General features: G+C 45.5%; 1 long non-coding RNA gene across 1 annotated transcript; it reads right to left on the reverse strand.

Annotated features, from left to right (window-relative positions):
- Nucleotides 1-983: 983 nt before the first annotated feature.
- LOC121395721 lies at nucleotides 984-2,704 on the reverse strand. Its single transcript, XR_005962641.1, has 2 exons — nucleotides 2,047-2,704; nucleotides 984-1,413 (listed from the first exon to the last, which is right to left on the reverse strand). It is a non-coding gene; the product is annotated as an uncharacterized LOC121395721 (long non-coding RNA).
- Between the last annotated feature and the right edge of the window lie 11,554 nt (nucleotides 2,705-14,258).

Genomic DNA, 14,258 nt, shown 5'->3' on the forward strand with positions numbered 1-14,258 from the left:
AAAAGGACAGGTTCCATAGCTTTTGTACGTGCCTGAAAGGGGCAATGCTTTTGTGTGCCTGATATAAAATGACTGGATGCTGCCAACTGCTATTTACAGTACAGATGTGATATCTGTGCCAGACTGTTTGTTTTAGGGATGCACTGAGTCCACTTTTTTGGGGTTCAGCTGAATCCTTCGTGAAAAGTTAAACTGAATACAGAACGGAACCCTTATTTGCATATGCAAATTAGGCCAGGGAAAGGTGGAAGAACCGTGTGCTGCAGGAGTGGCTAGAATTTTTTTTAGCTCCATGGTTGTGTGGCGTAATGTCACGTGATTACAAGGATTGTTTGGCCAGGCACTTTTATTCAGCCAAATCCTAATCCTGCTAAAAAAAGGCAGAATTCTGGATTTGGTGCATCCCTAGTTTGTTTTCCCCATCAAATCTCGTAATGTTATCAGATCAGTTTTCCGTGGAATACACGTAAAGCAGATGGGTTTCGGGCAGAAAATACCCTATTCCCTGACAGTGTGGGCAGTCCACAGTTATCCTGCAAGGGTACTTGGGTAAGATGCAAGGTCTAATCTGGATCTACCCCCTTACACATCCCCCCATCACACATTCTCTAGAGGAATTAAAAAAATGTTTATCCACAGAAACATTACTCCCGACCGGGAGTTTCTGTGGTTCCCCAGTTGGAGTAATTTTACAGCAGGGTCGGGTAGCAGGTCGCCGGGTTTAAGTCATATGGTCTGGCTGGGGCAGGGGTTTGCCTAACTAGACCAGTGCCTGTAGAAGCTACCTCTATTCAACATTTGGTCACAATTTAACATGTAAACATCAACCAAGCAGGGGCTATACTGTACATATTGGTATGTGTATGGCCAGCTTATGATTTGTGGCTCTTCAGGAAACAAATCATATACAGCAGCAGGTAGGTTGGTGTGCCACTGGCTTAATATCACACAGCAAGGGATAATAGGGAAGAGACGACAACAAATCAAGATTGGCATTTATTTTAATGTATCAATTCTGCATATGAATATACACACACGCAGAACAACACAACGCAGCATACAAAAAAATCAGTGGAGTAGAATTTAAAATGAAGCTCCGTCTCTGAAGGGCAAATGCCCAAGTCTCAGAGTCTGTGTTCCTGTGGCAGCTCTCCCGGCATTCATATAATAACTCTCTATTGTATCCAATCGGTAGGAAACGTATATAAACATTAATCAGAGCAGTCTCTAAGCACAGGGCACTATGTGGCCACCAGAGAACTCTGAGATTCCACGTACTGCAGCGCTTTCTCTTTCACGGCCTGGACACTCTCGGTGCTTCCATGTTTCTTTTCATACTCCAAGTAGCGCTTGAAAAAGAACTTGATCTTTTTAGCTGCCAAGCTCAGATGAATCACACGCTCAAAAATGTCCCTGTTGGAAGAAAACGGCTTATTAATCAGCCTGACAAACAAGTGATGGGTGCCACGGCTTAGAAGCGCTAAAGCAGTGATCCCCAACCAGTAGCCCAGTGAGCAACATGTTGCTCACCAACCCCTTGACTGTTGCGTTCAATGGCCTCAAAGCAGGTGCTTATTTTTGAATTCCTGGCTTGGAGGCAAGTTTTAATTGTATAAAAAACAGTTGTACTACCAAATTGAGCCTCCCGTAGGCTGCCAGTCCACATAGGGGCTACCAAATAGCCAATCACAGCCCTTATTTGGCACCCCAGAGACTTTCATGCTTGTGTTGCTCCCCAAATCTTTTTAGATCTAAATGTTGCTCACTGGTTAATAAAGGTTGTGGATCCCTGCTCTAAAGAATGCTTTAAAGGGCAAGTGATTACAGGAAATGAAAATGACCTAAATTCATTTATAAATAATCCTCACTTACTCTGCGTGTGTAGGACACAAGAATTGGTGCAGTGAATGATTAGAACAGATAAAGTTTAGAAACATTTTATAAGGATACATTTTACACACATCGGAAATTAAACCCTACCAATGAGCTCTTTTAATAGACAAATGTTGGTTATTGTTACAGAGAGCTATACATGGAAGTACTTACCTCACTTCCTTTTGGCTGCCATGTTTCACCATCATGTCAATATAAACAGACCAGAGGTCTGTACGTTTTGGGTAGCTGCTCAGCGTGCTCTCAAACAGGGCTTTGGCCCGCTCAGTGTCTCCCAGCTGAAATTCTAACTGGGCAAACTTGGAAATCACATCAACATCTGCAAGCAGAAAGAGAAACCAGTTTTAGAATCTGCCCTGAGCCCTGCAACTTGGACATGGAAGTTGTTTCTTTATACAAAATGGAGACTGACCATACACAGGCACATTGGCCCATTGACCCATTCAGCTGCCTATATAATAATTTATAATCCATTCATTGACTCTAGAACCAATAATCAGATCAGTCCACTTTGGCCCAGCACATAGGCAGCAAATCAGGCCCAGATCCCCTTGTTTGTAGAGCTCAGATCTGACATGTGCATGGCCACCTTAAGACTCAACAAAACTATTTTACAAAACTTTACATGTGGGTTCAACAGACCGTACGTTTGCTATACCGTTGCTAGGCACACTGACCACAGTAATGGACCAGGGCTTTTTGTGAATGAATGAGATGATTAGGAGAGGTTGTTGAAACAAAGATAAACAATGAAAATAATCAAATACCATCAGTCAGTGTATACTTTCTGATGACAGAGATCACAGTTTGAAGGAAGGCAAAACAGAACAGGACAAGAGCAGAGGACCCCGTTGTCTTAGTTTGTATGAAAAAAGGAAAAGAAAAAAGGAAAAAGAACCATATTCTTATTACATATCAGTCAAAGAAGAAAAAATTGCATACAGGTATGGGACCTGGGCCTGAATGATTGGGGTTTTCTGGATGAGGGATCCTTCTGTAATTTGGATCCCCCTACCTTAAGTTAATTTGAAAAAAAAGATTATTTAAACATTAAATAACCCCAATAGGATTTTTTTACCTTCCATAAGGATTATAACTTACTTGGGATCAAGTACAAGGTACTGTTTTATATTTACAGAGAAAAAGATATTTTTTTAAAATGTGACTTATTTGCTCATAATGAAGTCTATGTGAGATGGCTTTCCCGGGTTGACATTATGGTGAGATGTTTCTGATAAAGGGAGGGTGTCGTAATTGTTGCTTTTTTTCCAGCAACTTTTTCGGCTTCAAAAAGCCTGACCTGAAAAAGTTGTGGCTTAATAAATTGGCCCCATAAAGAAGTAATCCATGTATGAGTGGTTTTACCAACAAATCAGAATGCAATTAATGATAATTTTACAATGCAAACATGCTTCTAAAATATACACAGGTATGGGATCTCTTTTCCATGTAGTACAGACATTTATGCAGTAACACAAATGAGCACAAATACTCTACGTTGTGATGATACATGTTTTTGTGTTTGGACTCAAACTTCACCTCTTTTCTTTCAATTTTAGTTCCTTGGTTGGATACTGATTGCTGTAATTGCCTCTGCTGCCTTTCTGCTCAATTGCTTGCATCATTGCTGTTCCCCTTTAAGCTACCATCAAGAGGCTTATTGGAAACACTACCGTTATGCTGAAAAAGATCTGTTCAATCGTACTGCTGAGGTCCATGCGAAAGTCCTTGCTGCCAATAATGTTAAACAGTTTTTTGGTTTTGTGGCTTTGGACAAAGATGAAAAGGAAGTAGTCAGCCAGTAGCCAGTGGACGAGGCCCAGACAAGCCCTGAGTGGCAGGAGATCACTGGAGTGTACCTTTATCAGGAGAACAAGGGCTTCCCATTGTATAGTCGTCTCCACAAATGGGCCAAAAAAGTCATAGGAAATGGTACGGATCCAAATGGTCGAGAAATGGCCCTGCTTGCTGTATGAGAAACTGAGACCAGGAGAATGAGGGAAGAGAGACCTGGTGATTGATATTGAATGTCATATCTTACATCATGTCTTAATGTATAAAGGAACAATGATGTGTCACTATCTCTACAGGACACCATCCGTCCAGCTTTGAACTTTATATCAGTGGTGCCTCCCATGGATGTCACTTCCTAGAAGCTTTTGAAAGGTTGAATGTTCATAACGTGCCTACAGTGCACACCATTGTTTCACCATCATCTGCGTACTCATCAAATGCTTTAACGTTTGGGGTACCAGCATTCTCACAGTGCCTTGGCTACCAACCAATGATAAGTACTGGGAACATAAACCCATATATTATGCGATTGTAAGGCCCAAAGGCCTCAGAGGTAGTGAGGACCAAGGGAGGAGATAACAATGTCCAAGTTCGCAGTACAGATAAGGATGAGACGAGAGAATGGTCAAACAGGCAACAAGATCAGTCCAGGCAGAAGAGGTTCAAGGTCGAGGAATTCAGGCAAAGGTCGGTACACGGATAACAAAGATTTCACAAGATCACACCCAGGAGTAGCAAGCTAAAACCTATAATTGGGCACAGGTGAATTCCCAGAGCTCCTTAATATAGTCCCAGGTTTGGCGACAATTTGGACGCATCGGCGTCATAACGTGCGCGCGGACGCGCTGGCGTCAGCGACCGACGCGCTGACGTGTGCGACTGACGCCGGCGCCCATTATTGACGCCGACGTCCGTTCCGTCGCCGGCGACCAATCAGATTGCGAGAAGAGGTCGTCGTCATCCGACTGCGTCCGTGAGGAACCTGGGAGCCGCCATCTTGGACGCCATCTTGGCCACCATTTTGTAAGCTGAATTCGGACTCCATTACAGTACCCCCCTCCCTAGGGGGGGCCTCAGGACCACCTGGGTTAGAAGGAAACTGCCGATGAAATTTTCGGACCAGGAGAGGAGCATGGACATCCGAACTTCTTACCCAGGAGCACTCCTCAGGGCCGAACCCCTTCCACTCGATGAGGTATTGTAGAGTACCCCTCGAAACCCGGGAGTCCAGGATTCTTTTCACCTCAAATTCCTGATGACCGTCCACCAGGACAGGAGCTGAGGAGGAAGAAGAAGAAGAAGTACCTGCAGGTTTGAGCAAGGAGACATGGAAGGCGTTCGGAATCCGCATTTCCGGGGGAAGTTGCAAACGGACCGCCACCGGATTGATGACCTCAGCGATGGGGAAGGGACCAATAAACTTGGGACCAAGTTTAGGGGAGGGAACTTTGAGACGAATGTTCCGTGTAGACAGCCAAACCTTGTCACCGGGTGCATACGGAGGGGAAGGAATTCTTCTCTGATCAGCGAATTTCTTCTGGACCAAGGAACTTTTTCCCAGATTGACGACAGTGGCGTGCCAGATGGCCGACATGTGGGCAGCTTGGTCATTGGCGGCAGGGACATTGGTAAGTAATAAGTCCTGAGGAAAAGCCAAAGGATTAAGACCATACATACAGAAAAACGGAGATTTTCCAGAAGAAACATGTAAGGCATTATTATGCGCAAATTCAGCCCACGGAAGCAGATCAGCCCAATCGTCCTGGCACAAAGATACGTGGCATCGGAGGAATTGTTCAAGGGCCTGATTAACCCTCTCTGCCGCTCCATTAGACTGTGGGTGATAAGAAGAGGAAAACTGAAGAGAAACACCAAGGGCTTTACACAGGGACCTCCAAAACTTGGAAACGAATTGCGATCCACGGTCAGAGACAATTTCGGCAGGGAAACCGTGGAGGCGAAAAATGTGTTTAATAAACAGTGAGGAAAGTTCGGGAGCAGAGGGGAGTTTCCGAAGAGGAGTAAAATGTGCCACTTTGCTGAATCTATCAATGACCACCCAAATAACTGTGTAACCAGAGGAATTAGGGAGATCCACAATGAAGTCCATAGATAGATGAGTCCATGGGCGGGAAGGAATAGGTAGTGGTAGAAGTACCCCCTTAGGAGGGGAATGTCCAGACTTGGATACAGCACACACAGAGCAAGAAGAAACAAAGTCTTTGACATCTTTTCTTAAAGAAGGCCACCATACAAGACGAGACAGGAGTTCAGTGGTCTTTCTGATTCCTGGATGACCGGCCTGTTTGGAGCTGTGGGACTGGACCAGAATGGAATGACGAAGTTCCGGAGGGACAAAGGCAACACCAACAGGAGTTCCAACAGGAGCAGAAGATTGAACAGATAATAATTGAGAGGCCAAAGAGGGAAATAGAGCAGCGATGATCTTTGTAGGAGGCACAACGGATTCCGGTTCTGCAGAATTGAGATCTTCGAGAAGAAAACTTCTGGAAAGAGCGTCCGCCTTCTTGTTCCTAGCACCAGGCCGAAAGGTTAAAATGAAATTAAAGCGAGAGAAGAATAGTGCCCACCTAGCTTGACGAGGATTGAGGCGTTTGAGTGTCTGGATATACTCTAGATTTTTATGGTCTGTATAGATGGTCACAGGAACAGAAGAACCCTCCAGCAAATGTCTCCATTCTTCTAGAGCAAGCTTGACGGCCAGTAACTCACGATTTCCCACATCATAATTTTGTTCAGAAGAGGAAAATTTTTTCGAAAAGAAGGCACAGGGATGTAGTTTTCCATCAGAAGATGCTCTTTGAGACAAAATTGCTCCAGCACCGACATCTGAAGCATCCACTTCAATGAAGAATGGTTGGAGAGGTTCTGGGTGTCTGAGAATGGGAGCGGAAGAAAAAGAAGTTTTAAGAGTCTTGAATGCCTCCAAAGCTAAAGGTGACCAATGCTGAGGCTTACCCCCTTTTCGAATGAGGGAAAGAATGGGAGCAACCTTGGACGAAAACCCCTTAATGAATTGTCTGTAATAGTTGGCGAAGCCAATGAATCTTTGGATAGCTTTAACACTGGTGGGGAGAGGCCAGTCTTGGATAGCGGAAACTTTAGCAGGATCCATTCTGAAGCCTTGTTGAGAAATGATGTAACCAAGGAAGGAGATGGACGAAACTTCAAAGGAACACTTCTCCAATTTGGCGAATAAATTATTTCTCCGTAGACGGGAAAGGACTTCTTGGACTTGAAGACGGTGCTCAGCAAGGTTCTTGGAAAAAATAAGAATATCGTCCAAGTACACCACCACGTATTGACCCAACAAATCTCTGAAAATGTCATTTACAAATTCCTGAAAGACCGCGGGGGCGTTGCAGAGGCCGAATGGCATCACAAGATACTCGTAATGCCCGTCACGAGTGTTAAATGCAGTCTTCCACTCGTCTCCTTCTCTGACCCGGATTAAATTGTAAGCCCCACGAAGATCTAATTTGGTGAAAAGACAAGCCCCCTTGAGTTGGTCGAACAGTTCAGAGATGAGGGGAAGGGGATAACGATTTTTAATTGTAATTTTGTTTAAACCCCTATAGTCAATGCAGGGCCGCAAACCTCCATCTTTCTTTTCTACAAAGAAGAAGCCGGCTCCAGCCGGGGAAGAAGAAGGACGAATAAAACCTCTTTGCAGATTCTCTTGGATGTATTCCTTCATGGCACGGGTTTCAGCAGGGGAAAGCGGATAGGTGCGGCCTCTGGGAGGCATGGTTCCAGGAAGAAGTTCGACGGGGCAATCATAGGGGCGATGGGGAGGCAGAACTTCGGCCGACTTTTTATTGAAGACATCAGAAAAGGCTTGGTAAACAGAGGGCAGAGAAGAGTTTGGAGACACAGATGAAACTTTAATGATGGATTTGGTGGGTAAACAATTTTGTTGGCAAAAAGGACTCCAACGGGAGATTTGAGACGAAGCCCAGTCTATTACTGGGTTGTGGGTATTCAACCAGGGCAGACCAAGCACAATGGGAGTGGAAGGACAGTCAATTAACAGAAAAGACAATCTTTCTAGATGCATGGTTCCCACAATAACAGAAAGTTCATCGGTGGAGTGAGAAATAATAGCAGAAGATAATGGTCGATCATCAATCGCCAAAGCACGCAGGGGAACAGCCAGAGATTGCAGGGGAATGGAGTGACTTTCAGCGAAGACTTTATCCATGAAATTCCCAGCTGCGCCGGAATCAAGGAAGGCTTCGGAAGAAATCGTCTGGGTTCCAAAACGAATCTGCACAGGAAGGAGGAAGCGTTGAGCAGAAGAATGGGGAGAAGGACCAATTCCACCCAGGTAAGTCTCCCCAGTCTTACCTAGGTGCTGGCGTTTCCCGGCTTCACTGGGCACTCATAGGCGAAGTGGGATTTTCCACCACAGTAGAGGCAAAGTCCAGCAGCCCTTCTCCGAAGCTTTTCCTGTTCGGTTAGACGGGCCCGTCCGATCTGCATAGGTTCTTCCGTAGGCAGGGAAGAAGAAGCAGAAGCCGCAGGAGTTGGAGAAGGCAAGGTGGGAGCCGGATTGGGAAGGAAGGGTCTTTGAAAACGAGGAGCCAGAGTAGGTTGAAACCTGTGGAATCTCTTGGTTGGGGAGCGCTCTCTGTCGAGCTCAGCTTGGAACTCCCTCTGCCGAGTATCGACCTTTATGGCCAAGGCGACTAGATCTTCCCAGCGGGATGGAATTTCCCTGGACACCAGATCATTCTTTATACGTATCGCCAGGCCGTTGTAAAAGGCAGCGTGATACCCGTCATTATTCCAGGAAGTTTCTGCAACCAGGGTGCGAAATTCGATGGCGTACTCTGATACAGAGCGAGTTCCCTGTTGAAGATGGAACAGGCGTGCGGAAGCAGCTGTGGCACGACCCGGAGCATCGAACACAACACGAAGTTCGCGGACAAAGAGTCTGGCATTGTCAATAATAGGATCTTCCTTCTCCCATAGCGGTGAAGCTCACTCCAATGCCTTCCCTTGCAGGCGGGAGAATATGAAGCCCACCTTGGCACGTTCAGAGACGAATTGGCTGGGTGCGAGTGTAAAGTGGACCTCGCACTGGTTGATAAACCCGCGGCAAGCTTCGGGGTCACCACTGTAGAGTGGGGGAGCCGGAATGCGGGGCTCGGAGACCTGGAGAGGAGCCACGGGTACAGGTACAGGAACAGGATCAGCAGGTGTTAGGGCCGACAACTTTGCCAGTACAGTTTCCAGGGCCTGACAAAAATGAGACTGCTGTACCTCATAGGACTGCATCCGGGAAGCCAGACCACGAAGCGCTCCACCGACATCAGGTGGCGCTGGGTTTTCCTCCGAAGGGTCCATGGCCCAATTATAATGTAAGGCCCAAAGGCCTCAGAGGTAGTGAGGACCAAGGGAGGAGATAACAATGTCCAAGTTCGCAGTACAGATAAGGATGAGACGAGAGAATGGTCAAACAGGCAACAAGATCAGTCCAGGCAGAAGAGGTTCAAGGTCGAGGAATTCAGGCAAAGGTCGGTACACGGATAACAAAGATTTCACAAGATCACACCCAGGAGTAGCAAGCTAAAACCTATAATTGGGCACAGGTGAATTCCCAGAGCTCCTTAATATAGTCCCAGGTTTGGCGCCAATTTGGACGCATCGGCGTCATAACGTGCGCGCGGACGCGCTGGCGTCAGCGACCGACGCGCTGACGTGTGCGACTGACGCCGGCGCCCATTATTGACGCCGACGTCCGTTCAATCAGATTGCGAGAAGAGGTCGTCGTCATCCGACTGCGTCCGTGAGGAACCTGGGAGCCGCCATCTTGGACGCCATCTTGGCCACCATTTTGTAAGCTGAATTCGGACTCCATTACAGCGATAGAGCAGCAGTCTCCAGCATGTTTGTGAAGGGATAAGACTTGAATTTAGCAGTGGGTGAAAAAAGCAATAGAAAGGCAAAGAAATGATACATTCCTCCCAATAGTTTACATTTAGGTCAAGTATTACATAGATGGTATAACAATTTCATTCTATTTATATTCATTCACATTCTTGCTATGATCACTCATTTCTGAACATATATATAATCATGTAAACTTCATTACTCACCTGGTAGATCTTAGTTGCCCCAATGATGTTTATGAAGCATTTTTAGAAAAAGGGATGATGAGATCTAGTGCTCATGTTAGCGAAGGTGCTGCTCCCTTTTATTTGTGCTTATAAACAGCAATGGGGTTCTTAATAATCCCTTAATAAGGAGAGCAGTGTAGCAGATGGGAGTGAAGTATCTGGCTCACTTTTACTCTTGTCGTGCTGTGCCAGATGCTTCACTGCTGCTTCCTGCCCGAAGAATAAACGTGGAGGTGGAGACAATGACATGACTACATAAATATATTTACTTACCAGTCAGTTGAAATCTGTTGAACCTTCATCTGCAGCAAAGGACCCCACTCTCCTTAACTACATTCCACTGAACTCTTATTGAAAATCAGTTTTGAAATGTTGAATAAAGGAATGCTAACTTTTATACTAAAGTAGAATAATTCTTAGTCATCGTCTGTCTAATATTATATGTGGTACAGCCAATTAAGCTGCCCCTGCTTCCGTTAAGTACATGGAATCCGTTCCGCTGCTGGAAGAGCAGATAGATGCTCTGGAACATTTCAGATTTTTTCCTTTCTGGACCAGATTAGCATCAGAGGTCAATGGACCCACCAGGGATTTAGAAATTTGTCCTTTTAATTTTTTTTATCTTTTTTATACTTGTGTCTCAGGAATTCTTTTATACCTGTTGCATTGCCTGTAATTGTGTTTTTAGAGATTAAATCTAAAGATTTTTCAAGCATGAATTGTAATTTGTAATTTTATATGTACAGCCCCCCATTCTCTGCCAAAGAGCCAGGCCTGGATTTGTGGAAAGGCCACCTAGGCCCGGGCCTAGGGGGGCGGCATAAAACACTGGGGTGTTCAAAAACACCAGGGATGTGATGGAGATACAATAATTTTTTAAATTTCCCATGCGCCAATCCCCATTGATGATGAAAATTTGCACAAATAAAGGGGGGGAACAGGGGTGACGAATGGCAGTGGGCCTAGGGGTGCCCACTATGTAAATCCGGCCCTGCAAAAAGCCTATGTGTAAATATATATAATTAGATAGATTAGTTGGTACAGTAAGTTTACAATACAAAATACAGCATTTTAGCTATAATCTTTTTTAGAGTCCCAATAGTCTTAGAGTATAGAGTCCCAATAGTCATTATATATTCAGAACCACACTCAGAATCACACAGAGAATACAAAGAGACGGCATTCCATCAAAGAACCTAATGATTATAGATGAATAGTGGATGTACTCTTTAATCACACTACACCAGAGATCTTTGTTTATGATCCACAGGTTGGTTCCCATTAAGTACCTCCTCCTCCTCCAAGGCTTTAGCAGGTACATGCACATGAAGTACCCTTCATCCTAGGGTGGTTAATATAGAGCACCAAAGGCTAGGATAAGAGACCTGTACCAGAGGTAAGGTAGTTGGACCAGGGCCGGGCCAGCCTGGGCGCCCCAGGCAACCCGACCTGCCGCGTCGCCCCCTACACTGAGCGCGCGCATGCACGCTTACAAAAGCATCACATCGCACGCCACTCTCAATCACTTAGGCACACGCGCACGCGCACAGAAGTAACATTGCACGCCACGCTCCTGTCACATAGGAGCGTGCGCATGTGCACACAGAGCAGGAATGAAGATCAGACGGGGGTAGGCAGCAGTTAAAGGTACGTGCCTGGGCGCCCCCCCAAGTTTTGCACCCTAGGCACGTGCCTACTCTGCCTATCCCTAGTTCTGGCCCTGTTCACTATATATTTACAGCAGACCTGAACTGGCAAGCAATATAATATGAGAGACAAATGCCAGAAGAGCCAGACTGGCTGTGCTGTCCCGACATGCACTACTCCATTGCTTGGGTAGTCTTCCAGCATTAGTGTGGAGGTGGCTGGAGGGTGGTTAGCAGACGCTTGGAACAGCTGCTGAGCGCCAATTAGGGATTTCTAATGGCGGCAGTGTGGTTTACAGAAGGAAGTGGCCGGCAGAGCTGACACTCCTCACAGAAGCAGCTCGCGGCACAGAAGCTCAAGCTTTCGGAAGTGTGTGATTTTCCAGCTGTTTATCTTTACCTTACATTTCACATGCAAAGTTGTGTCAGTGACAGGGTGTAGTTGTGGCAAGATCAGGTTTCCCCAAACCTCGCTCCACCTTCTCTCGCACAGGCTTTGATATCTTACTGGTGCCGTCTGTTGTAATGAGCTGTGGGCCTTCTCACGACATGTAGTGTCCCCTCCCACTCGCACGCAACGCCCGGTATCTCCCATACACATTCAGGCACAGCGCCGAGCTGCAGAGGTGTCAGGGGTCACACGCGTGCTGAGTGCTAGTCCCACGGCACGCTAAGGTCACAGGGTCACGAACTGATAGGGCGCGCGGGATGATTAACCCTTGTGCATCGGATACACGTACACTGCACCTTGGCCTCGATTTACTCAGGGCATCATACCTTTATACCATATACGCCTTGGCAGACATTCAAGCGTGCCCTCACTGGTTACATGAAAGGGCAATAAATCTGCAAAATGACACCAATTAGGAGGGAGGTGTCATCATAAACATCAAATGACAATGAAATGACATTTCATTTCCCATGTTAAATACTGCTGGGTGCTCTGTAGTCTGTCTGACACTATCAAATCTACCTTTGCATCAGTCTTCTTACAGCGGCTCCACTTTCAATTAAAATAAACATAAACACTACGACCTATGGAAAAATCATTGGTTTCGTAGTTTTTGTTCCAGTTCAGTGTACTAAGATGCAATCACTGGGATTTTAGAATGCTGTTTACTTACTCGCAATGGTATGAGGAATTTACATATTTTTGGTTCTACCTTATGCAGAGTATAGTAGAACCCCTATTTTACATTTTTCAGGGGACCAAGAAAAAACCAGGAAAATGTGTTAAATTTACCTTTTCTTCAAGTACTAAAAGGAATTATGTACAGGAGTCTGTTTTACTTTGAGATACAATATTTACTGTATTAAATAGCATTCGTTTTACATTATGGGGGGCAGGCCCGGGCCAAGCCTGTTGGGCGCCCAAAACAACCCAACTGGTCGCTTTACCCCATTGCCAGCACAGCTCCGAGTGCCCATGCGCGCACTAAGCACGCATAACGGTGTACGCAAGTCCCAGAGTGCGCATGTGTGCACAATATTTAAATTCCTGGATGGGGAAGACAGTGTCGATGGGAGAGAAAGGGTCCGGACAAGGGGTAGGCTGAAGGAAAAGGTTTGGCACCCCCACTTCGTTGCGCCCTAGCCACGTGCCTCTTCTGCCTACCCCTAGTTCCGGCCCTGAGTTGGACACTCGGTGTGGGGCACCCCCATCTAATGGTTTAAAAATTAGTGGTAAGCCCAATTTTCCATGTGACACAATCCATACACTCATTTTTATTCCTTAGTAAAGGTTGGGCACCAGTGTTGGATGGGGGGGGGGGTTGGCCTGCAGCCTCAGGGGCTCCCAACAACATCACCTGGGCCCCCCAACCGCAAACTCCTCTGTGTTGAGACCTCCTGCACCCCACACCTCCCAACACATTGATTGCATTTTTGTTGGGTAAAAACACAGAAATATATGTTTACCCCTCCCCCCCATTCTACTGAATCTAAAATGGGTACCTATGCCTTTCTGCTCCAAACTACTGAGTCACAAGGCTTTCCCAAAATTGCCGGTTTTGGTGAAATATCTGAAAATTGCCTCAAAGCTTCAACTCTACAGCATCATATCGCCCATGTATCGTTACATAGCAAGAAAAGGCACCCTAAATATGATTGCCAGGGGTCCTCCAAACAGTTTGATGCCCCTTGTGCATAGGATTACCAAAGTATCTGGCATTTAGAGGTCCCAAAATAAAGTTAGTGCATACAAATAGTCCTGTGGGTAATGAAAAATCAACACATTAACTGCATTTTATGTGTGGTGAAAACACAGAAATATATATATGTTTACCCCACAAAACCATATATTTTTGGAAAGTACACATGCTACCGAATCTAAAATGGGTACCCATGCCTTTTTGCTCCAAACTACTGAGTCGCAAGGCTTTACCAAAATTGGCGGTTTTGGTGAAATACCTGAAAGCTTCAACTTTCCAGCATTGTATTATTGTCCATGTATCATTACCAGCGTAAAGCATCCTAAATATGAACGCCGGGGGTCTGCTAAACAGTTTGATGCCCAATATGCATAGATTTACCAAACTATGTGATATACAGAGACCCCCAAATCCAAATAGTGCATATGAATTCTCACGTATGATACTCTGGCTAATAAAATATAAGCACCCGGTATGTGTATTATGTGCCATGAGACCCCCTAACAGTATGGAGACCCTAGAAAACCATATATTTTCCGAAAGTACACATTCCAACGAGTCTAAAATGGATAAATATGTCTTTCTACTGCAAACTACCAAACTGCAAAGCTATGCTAAACATGACGCTTTTT

This window comes from Xenopus laevis, chromosome 7L, assembly GCF_017654675.1.
Source record: "Xenopus laevis strain J_2021 chromosome 7L, Xenopus_laevis_v10.1, whole genome shotgun sequence".
Lineage (NCBI taxonomy): Eukaryota > Metazoa > Chordata > Amphibia > Anura > Pipidae > Xenopus > Xenopus laevis.